The sequence below is a fragment of the Aedes aegypti genome, chromosome 3 (assembly GCF_002204515.2).
Source record: "Aedes aegypti strain LVP_AGWG chromosome 3, AaegL5.0 Primary Assembly, whole genome shotgun sequence".
Lineage (NCBI taxonomy): Eukaryota > Metazoa > Arthropoda > Insecta > Diptera > Culicidae > Aedes > Aedes aegypti.
This window is the reverse complement of record NC_035109.1, coordinates 299,658,339-299,668,017: the sequence shown is the minus strand read 5'-3', so window position 1 is coordinate 299,668,017 and position 9,679 is coordinate 299,658,339.

Sequence of the window (9,679 nt, the reverse complement as noted above, 5' to 3'; positions counted from 1 at the left end):
GTTGGGCTGGATTCCGCTTCCTTGAAAATACAACCAGTTGAGTTTTTTGCGGCGCAAACTCGATCCCTAAATTTCTAGCCCAAGTGGATAGATTATCAAGGGAATTTTGCAATGGTCTTTGCAGGATTTCTGCTCGTGGACCCTTCATAGAGACCACAGCATCATCTGCAAGTTGTCTAAGCGTGCATGGTTCTTCCAAACAGTTGTCAATATCTTTAACTTAAAAATTATAAAGCAAGGGACTTAAACATGAGCCTTGGGGAAGGCCCATATAGCTAATTCTGGAAGTTGTCAGTTGACCGAGAGTGAAGCTCATGTGTTTTTCTGACAACAGATTGTACAAGAAATTATTCAATATTCCAGGTAGTCCACTATAGGGTCCTAAAGGCCTGTCCCAATTTTAATGCCAAACGCTTAAACTTAGGCTAAAAACACATGTTTACTCAATTTTTTAATGTTTTTATTTTGTTTAGGTCCAAAACACATTTTTATAGATTTTATAACATTCCTTGGCATAAACTCAAATTTTTGGTGCATTTTGCTTTCCGTGTACCTTCTAAAATGTCAGATAGGAACAACCCCAGTGTTAAAACTAAAAGCCCTGTGGTGTTTTTGTCGATTAGGCGAACGTCAAACATGATCAAAAGTGTCATGGTTCATTTATGGACCCAATTTTTAAGTAAAAGTTTAAATATTATGTAGCCGTTATTTGAGCGGGAAAAATTGCTAAAATAGTTGCAGTAACATGCTCTTTCGTGTCTTTAATTAAAAACAAGATTTCATTAAACATTTTAGGACCCAATTGTGCAAGTTTTCTGACAATATTTCTATGGAAACCGAATCAAAAGCGCCCTTAATATCCAAGAAAACCGAAGCCAATTGCTCCTTGTCAGCAAAGGCTAGTTGAATATCTGATGAAAGCAACGCTAGACAATCGTTTGTTCCTTTGCCCTTGCGAAAGCCAAATTGAGTACTGGAAAGCATATTGTGGATCCGAGTAATCGCTGCAACGTCACTCAACTGTCGCGTCGCTGGACTGTTGAGCGTTTTGCAGTTTAGTGCTCCAGCGATGCATTGAAATAGCCTGTTTTGCTCGAGCACTACCATGAAAAGGTCGCCAGCGACCAGCGACGTTTTGGTCGCGTGAAATAGTTGAGCGAAGTTAGTGTTCGTTCTTGATTATGTCTGCACTGACAATATTGCTTGATTCGACCCAGTGATCGAGTCGGGATAGGATCATTTTTTCTAACAATTTCCTTAAACATGATAACATAGCAATCGGGCGGTACGAATTATGATCAGACGCTGGTTTCCCAGGCTTTTGAATAGCTATTACTTTGACCTGTCTCCATTCAGGTGGAACAATGTTGTGCTCCATGAATAAATTGAACAGGTCAAGCAACCGTCTTTTAGCGATATCAGGGAGATTTTTAAGAAGATTGAACTTAATCATATCGCGTCCCGGAGAGGAGTTGTTTGATGAAAGAAGAGCCATAGAAAATTCCAGTGAGAGGCCATCGATGAAACGTCGCCAATAGCTACGCTTCTTCGCTTTAATAAGATTCTTCAGTCTTTTTTCGAGCTTCGAGTACTCTAAATAAAGTTCTGAGGTACCATATCTACGAAAAGCTTTAAAGGCATTAAATTTTTCTCGATACAACTGAGTGCATTCATCATCCCAACCAGGTGTGGATAGTCGTCTTTTGAAGGATGCACTTGGAACTCGTTGCTTTTGGGATTCTAATGCACTTTTATAAATCAATTCTGTTAGGAATCGATACTCATCCAACGGTGGGAGAGTGTTGAATGATTCGATACCAAAAGTTACCGCTGATGCAAATTTTTGCCAATCGATATTCCTAGTGAGGTCAAAAGGAACCTGAATTGACTGTTCTGACCTTTCAAAATTATTTCTGATAGAAGTTATTATGGGCAAGTGATCACAAAATATTAAATTTGTCGATTTCATGAATAAACATTTTAATTTAAAGTTGGCTAATCGTGCAAATGAAGCGACCACATTTGGTGGTTCTTGTATTGATTTAACGTTTATTAAAAATATAAGTGCAGATTGCAGTCGATATTGTTTATACTTTCCTTACCATAGACCGATTCTATCGATGTTCACGATCGAAGCACCCAAGCTATCAAACATTTAATGGAGGAGTTTGGCGAACTACAGCTCGAGCCAGAACTGAAACCGATCACCTTATCAAACAACACACGGAAGCGACGACCAAACAAACAATCATCTGGCACATCACTGGATTATTCCTGGAACACCAAACACTGGTTCTAGGAACCACAGAACGACAAATGGTCCTTTTCAGGACCACCAAAATAAGTCCAAAATGAGTTAATTTCTGAAAACTTCTTCCGATCAATAATAACACAAAACTAGTACACTTACAAATTCATATACATGACAAATTATTAATAATTTTTCACTACACTCATACTCAAACTTCGCTGTGATTCAAGCATCATAATCAAATCAAATATTTTTTAAAGTATTTCACTTTGAAATCCGAAACTCTGAAAAAGCTTCCAAACCAAATGACAGATCTCCCTTGAAACCATAACGTAATTGAATACTCACAATCACAGCACCTATCATCTATCATCAAACATCCTATCACCTGCAAAAAGCTACACGGAGAAAAACGAAAACTCTATTTAGATTATTGTTTAATACATATTGAATTTTATCATCTTTATATTTTACAAATCGTATAAAATATGCACAATAGAGTGATGCAAATTTTGAAATGTTTGCTCCCCTATGCTTAAACGATTTTAATTATGGCAAATAGCATTCTCCCAAAGTTTGAAGTGATTCGGAAGAAATTTGACTGTGCACACGCCATTTGAAGTTTATATGGAGATTACTATGGAAAACGCCAATCTTTTGTGTTCAGCCCTCTAACACGTCATCATAATATTTTAGGTAAAAGTGAACACACTCATCTTATGTGAAAACTTCCCAGCTACAACTTTGCCAAAGACCACTTTTTGATTGGACCTCACGATAAATTGTTATTCTTCATCATAAAGTTGGTTTGCATGTAGCATGCTTCACCAACTGCTCGGCAGGCAACAGCGGTGCTCCTGGCGGGAAGCATAGATCAAAGTAATCCAGGCTACTATGTTCTACAGCAAAAAAGCAGTGTTGCTCTGAAAGTAATTGAATGATCATCTCAGCACGATTTGGACTTTGTTATCAATAATAACAAATAATCCTTACCTCCTATCGAAATGTGGTCTTCGGCAAAGTTGTAGCTGGGAAGTTTTGACATAGGATGAGTGTGTTCACTTTTACCTAAAATATTATGATGGCGTGTTAGAGGGCTGAACACAAAAGATTGGCGTTTTCCATAGTAATCTCCATATAAACTTCAGATAGCGTGTGCACAATCAAATTTCTTCCGAATCACTTCAAATTTTGGGAGGATCATTTTAATCATAATTGGCATCGTTTAAGCATAGGGGAGCAAAAACTTCAAAATTTGCATCAGTCTAATGCACAAGCTTAAAATATTTTAATCATTGTAATGTATTTTTGAGATTTATTTTTCCTCGTGCATATGAGACACTTAACGCTACACTTAGCTCTTAGCATTCATTTATTTAGTTAACATCTACACAGATAACACTGAATCAACAATTTCACGCCACAATACTCGGTTCGTGGCCGCATCTCTCCATCCTCGGTTCTGCTCCACGCTCGCCAAATCGATACGCACTTGATCAACCCACCTAGCTCGCTGCGCTCCACGCCTTCTTGTACCAACCGGATCCGAAGCGAACACCATCTTTGCAGGGTTGTTGTCCGGCATTCTTGCAACATGCCCTGCCCATCGTATCCTTCCAGCTTTGGCCACCTTCTGGATACTGGGTTCGCCGTAGAGTTGGGCGAGCTCGTGGTTCATCCTTCGCCGCCACACACCGTTCTCCTGCACACCGCCGAAGATCGTCCTAAGCACCCGACGTTCGAAGACTCCAAGTGCTTGCCGGTCCTCCTCGAGCATCGTCCACGTTTCATGCCCGTAGAGGACTACCGGCCTTATGAGCGTTTTGTACATGGTACATTTGGTGCGGGCGTGAATCTTTTTTGACCGCAGCTTCTTCTGGAGGCCATAGTAGGCCCGAATTCCACTAATGATGCGCCTCCGTATTTCACGGCTAACGTTATTGTCAGCCGTCAGCAAGGATCCAAGGTAGACAAACTCGTCGACCACCTCGAACGTATCCCCGTCTATCGTAACACTGCTACCTAGGCGAGCCCTGTCGCGCTCGGCCCCACCAGCTAGCATGTACTTTGTCTTGGCCGCATTCACCACCAGTCCAACTTTTGCTGCCTCGCGTTTCAGGCGGGTGTACAGGTCTGCCACCTTTTCAAATGTTCGGCCGACGATGTCCATATCATCCGCGAAGCAAACAAATTGACTGGATCTCGTAAAAATCGTACCCCGGCTGTTGAGCCCGGCTCTCCGCATAACACCTTCTAGCGCAATATTGAACAACAGGCACGAAAGTCCATCACCTTGTCGAAGTCCCCGGTGGGATCCAAACGAACTGGAGTGTTCGCCTGAAACCTTCACACAATTTTGCACACCTTCCATCGTCGCTCTTATCAGTCTCGTGAGCTTCCCGGGAAAGCTGTTCTCGTCCATGATTTTCCATAGCTCTACGCGGTCGATACTGTCGTATGCCGCCTTGAAATCGATGAAAAGGTGATGCGTTGGGACCTGGTATTCACGACATTTTTGGAGGATTTGCCGTACAGTAAAGATCTGGTCCGTTGTCGATCGGCCGTCAACGAAGACGGCTTGATAACTTCCCACGAACTCGTTTACTACAGGTGACAGACGACGGAAGATGATCTGGGATAATACTTTGTAGGCCGCATTTAGAATGGTGATCGCCCGAAAGTTCTCACAATCTAACTTGTCGCCTTTCTTGTATATGGGGCATATTACCCCTTCCTTCCACTCCTCCGGTAGCTGTTCTGTTTCCCAGATTGTGCCTATCAGCCGGTGCAGACAAATGGCCAGCCTCTCCGGGCCCATCTTTATGAGTTCAGTTCCGATACCATGCTTACCAGCAGCTTTATTGTTCTTGAGCTGGTGAATGGCATCCTTAACCTCCCTCAAAGTGGGGGCTGGTTGGTTTCCATCCTCCGCAGTACCGACGAAGGCATTTCCTCCATTGTCCCGACCTTCATTGCCTGTGCTCTCAGCACCATTCAGGTGCTCGTCGAAGTGCTGCTTCCACCTTTCGTTCACCTCACGCTCGTCCGTCAGAATGCTTCCATCCTTATCCCTGCACATCTCGGCTCGCGGCACGAAGCCGTTGCGGGATGCGTTGAGCTTCTGATAGAACTTACGCGTTTCTTGAGACCGGCACAGCTGTTCCATCTCCTCGCACTCCGTCTCCTCCAGGCGGCGTTTTTTCTCCCGAAAGAGGCGGGTCTGCTGTTGCCGTTTCCGTTTATAGCGTTCCACGTTCTGCCGGGTCCCTTGCTGCAGCATGACCGCCCGCGCTGCATTCTTCTCTTCCAAAACCTCCTAACACTCCTCGTCGAACCAATCGTTCCGTCGACTCCGTCCCACGTACCCGACGTTGCTCTCAGCTGCATCGTTGATGGCTGCTTTTACTGTTCTCCAGCAGTCCTCAAGAGTGGTTTCGTCCAGCTCACCCTCTTCCGGTAATGCAGCCTCGAGGTGCTGCGCGTATGCCGCTGTGACATCCGGTTGCTTGAGCCGCTCTAGGTCATACCGGGGCGGTCGTCGGTACCGTACGTTGTTAACGACGGAGAGTTTTGGGCGCAGTTTGACCATCACCAAATAGTGGTCAGAGTCGATGTTAGCGCCACGATAGGTCCTGACGTCGATAATGTCGGAGAAGTGCCGACCATCAATCAGAACGTGGTCGATTTGCGATTCTGTCTGCTGTGGTGATCTCCAGGTGTATCGGTATGGAAGGCTGGAAGTAGGTACTACGAATGGCCATATTCTTGGAGGCGGCAAAATCAATTAGTCGTAGGCCGTTTTCGTTCGTCAGCCGGTGGGCGCTGAACTTTCCAATCGTCGGTCTGAATTCCTCCTCCTGGCCAACCTGAGCGTTTAGATCTCCTATGATGATTTTGACGTCGTGGCTTGGGCAGCTGTCGTACTCGCGTTCAAGCTGCGCGTAAAAAGCGTCTTTATCATCATCAGTGCTTCCGGAGTGAGGGCTGTGCACGTTTATTATGCTGAAGTTGAAGAACCGGCCTTTGATCCTCAACTTGCACATTCTCTCATTGATCGGCCACCACCCGATCACGCGCCTCTGCATTTCACCCATCACTATAAAAGCTGTTCCCAGCTCATGTGTATTGCCGCAGCTCTGGTAGATGGTATGGTTACCTCTAAACGTTCGCACCATTGATCCCTTCCAACACACTTCCTGCAACGCCACGATGCCGAATCCGCGGTCCTTCAGCACGTCGGCGAGTATGCGTGTGCTTCCGATGAAGTTGAGAGATTTACAGTTCCACGTACCGAGCTTCCAATCGCTAGTCCTTTTACGTCGCTGTGGTCTTCGCCGATTGTCCCGGTTCGTATTCTCTCGTTGATTATTCGTTGCTTGATTTTTTTACGGCTGGCTTGCAGGTCCTGACACCAACCCCCTAGATTTCCGGAGGACCATTCCCCCTAAATGTTCGGAGGACCATAGTGCACAGTTTAGCTTATAGTCCTTCTCTGGCACTCGGACGATGATCAGCCGCCCCTGACATGGGGAACAGACGCTGTTGTGAGCCGCTCCTAACATGGAGTACAGACGCTCAAGGTTTGCAGACGCAAAAGCAAAAGCAAACCCCCCCTTCCCTGTCAGCATACGACCAAAGTTCCCACCGGGGGTTGGTTACCCGATCTTCCATAAGGTTACTCGTACCCCGGCCAGTACCGCGAGGAGGTAGGGATAGGAGTTGCTGGGCAAGAGGCTAAGGACCGCACGGAGGGGTCTATTTTATTCCTTCAGGTACGCGAGGTACCAATGGTACGCCATGCCCAGCCATTTACCAACCTTGGCTCTTAGCAGTGATGCATTTGAACGCGTTCAGCTCGCGTTCCAGTTCAATTTTTAGAACGGAGTGATCAAGTAGGCTTGCTCATTGTTCAGTTCAAAAATTTGAACACGCATAGAAAACTGTGGCCCTTTTTCAATGTTTGTCCAGAAAGATCGAAGGTACACAACAAATGAAAACTAGCGATTTTCACTAAGCCTGCCTTGATTGCCGTTGGCAAACTGGAGTTTTCTTGCAATTTGGAAAACAATTGTATGCAATTTCATGTGTAGTATCGGTGCCTCCCTCCCAGGTTTTGACACATTTCACAGCATCTGAACGTGCCAAAGTTATTTTGAAGGTGCTCAAGGCTAGAAATACTTTATTTATTATAATTGAATTGAACTTATCATCAAATGAAGAAATGTTATTCAGGTATAAACCTAAACCCATGCTTTGATTACCGTTGTAATGCATTGCGATCTGAACGGGCCGTTCGAGAGCAGCAACAGGCTCTGGCTCGAGAGTTCAATGTTTACTGCGTTCTCGTTCAAAATTTGAACGCGCTCTGTTCATTTTTGACTCGCGTTCAGTTCAAAATGCATCACTGGCTCTTAGTGATATTTTCCGGCTACCGAACTGACATAAATTACTGCAATGCGGTTTAAACAAACACGAAAAAACGCGGGTTTCAGTTTAATTTATCAACAGAAAGTTCGAAATATTGAAGACAGTCCTCATAAACAAAGAGTCGGTGTTTAATTCACTTCGATACGTACAAAAGCCTCGAAAAAACGCAGGGCATATGCCGCATGGAGACTATGAATGCCGCATATGAGACTGACCGGGCCTCAGTGTCAGATTAATTTTCAAAACCAAAACAACAAGACGGTATTGAACAAACAATGAAAACCCATAATTTAAGGTAATAATTATTAAAATCAATTTTGTGAGAACAACGCTTCTAGCGTTCTACTACTAATATTTCTATTGGATAAGGATGAGAGCATCTTGACGGACGAGCGTGAGGTGATCGAAAGGTGGAAGCAGCACTTCGACGAGCACCTGAATGGCACAAGTAATGAAGGATGGGACAACGGAGGAAATGCCTTCGTCAGTACTGCGGAGGATGGAAACCAACCAGCCCCCATTTTGAGGGAGGTTAAGGATGCCATTCACCAGCTAAATAACAATAAAGCTGCTGTTAAGGATGATATCGGAGCTGAACTCATAAAGGTGGGCCCGGAGAAGCTGGCCATTTGTCTGCACCGGCTGATAGGCACAATCTGGGAAACAGAACAGTTACCGGAGGAATTGAATGAAGGGGTAATATGCCCCATCTACAAGAAAGGCGACTAGTTAGATTATGAAAACTTTCGAGCGATCACCATTCTGAATGCGGCCTACAAAGTATTATCCCACATCATCTTCCATCGTTTGACACTTATAGTAAACGCGTAGGACAATCACAGGGTACCAAACGGCAATGGCAACGTGCTCGCCAGATCTCCGAGCCGCAAACAGCCAAAATCCCGCGTATTGACTCGCGTAAATATGTTGGTGATATCAAAATTCGATGAAGCGTTTGGCATGAAAAATGAACTCGCGATGAGAGTCTCGATAAAATAATAATCAAAACACAAGGCCTCAACTACGCAAACAAACTAGCGCAACCTTTCTAGCGTGTGGGCGTCGCGACGCCAAAGTCCAAAAACCGTGAGAGCAAGCCAGAACGTAAAAAGCCGGTAAACAAATGGAATGTTTTCAGTTGGCGTTGGATGGTATGTGTTCGCAAATGCTACTCTTGAATGAATTCGACGTCTCTCCCATTCTCATTGATGGTTTCGTCCGTCGCACATCGGAGATCTTCCTACTATGTACTCACACCAGTAACCGTTAGATTGCGATGCTGACATCGATGGCAAATCCAAACACGAGTAGCATGCTGCAGTAGGTCCCAACCTACAGTCCACTTAAGGCTAACTGCTAACACAACATAGAAGTTTAGTGTGAAACAGGTTCTTCTTGGTAGCATTACGCCTCCCACAGGGGCAGTGTTTGCTTCTCAGCACTTCCATAGTTACTGACTGATAGCTTTCTTTGTCAAAGTTGAAATTATCGTAATCGTTTATCGTTTGTATACTTTATGCCTGGGAAAAGGAAATTTCCTTTACGAAAAGATCCTGAACCGACCGGGAATCGAACCCAGATGCCTTGGCAGCCGAGGAAGTTACCACTGTCCATTTCAAATACACTTCATGTATTTATAAATCAAGTTTGAATAAAGATGGTCCATGCATTTTTTTTTTGACTTGGTCACACGCCGGGTTGTTCCGGATAGCCGGTCTCCCTGGAATGTGATCATATATGATGATATAGGTACTTCCAATGTTTGCAAGGTCGACGTAAGCGCCATTGACAATTTTAGCATTCTAATCGCATTATTTAGCGTATGAATGCAAATACTATAATTTGATATTGATGCACCGTTGCATACACGGGGCTGCATAGAAGAACTGTCAAAGTGCTTCAATATTAGCTGATTTGAAATTACAGAGGCAATATATCATATTTATACAGAAAACTGTTTTCACATCAAGTTGGTAAACAACTATTAAATTGTTCATAGAC